We start from the raw sequence: 489 nt of genomic DNA, 5'->3' as shown, positions 1-489 counted from the left end.
CCTGTGTGTCCCCCCGGGTGCCACCTTCAGAGTTCCCCCACTGGGGCGTAGGGCCCTTGGCCCCCTCGCTGCCTCCCCGGCCCCTCCGCCCCATAGCCGTGCCCGAGCCCCGAGGAGGCACCTCGCTCCATCCCGGGCCTTCTCGCGGGGCTCGCCATGGCCTTGCCCTGTGGCCCCGTGGGGCTGCGGGAGTGGGTCGGGAGCGCTCTGTAGCGAGACGTGCTGGGGTTGGTGGCCTGGGCGGCGCTCCGGGGCCAGGATAGAGCATCCTGGTAGCACCTCTGGCCTCAAAGGCTTTCAGTGGGAGAAATGAGACACAGCATGTTCCCCGGGCGAGCGGCAGGGAGGCAGAGCTGGCTCCCCAGCCAGCCACGGCCCCAGAGAGCCTCTCCAAAGGTACTTGGAGTATCAGGATGGAGCTGGGATTGACCAGGCCCACGTGGGGGGCTGGGACATCTTGGCTGTTCATCCTTTCCTTGATGTATTGGC

The 489-nt window shown here is 67.7% G+C and overlaps 1 protein-coding gene across 1 annotated transcript in view; it reads left to right on the top strand.

Moving 5' to 3' along the window:
- Nucleotides 1-489, top strand: part of STK36 (serine/threonine kinase 36) — a 17,149-nt gene that overhangs the window by 12,691 nt on the left and 3,969 nt on the right. The window lies entirely within an intron of this gene.

The sequence above is a fragment of the Corvus brachyrhynchos genome, unplaced genomic scaffold (assembly GCF_000691975.1).
Source record: "Corvus brachyrhynchos isolate BGI_N302 unplaced genomic scaffold, ASM69197v1 scaffold490, whole genome shotgun sequence".
In the NCBI taxonomy this organism is placed as follows: domain Eukaryota; kingdom Metazoa; phylum Chordata; class Aves; order Passeriformes; family Corvidae; genus Corvus; species Corvus brachyrhynchos.
This window is presented reverse-complemented; position numbering and strand designations above follow the sequence as displayed.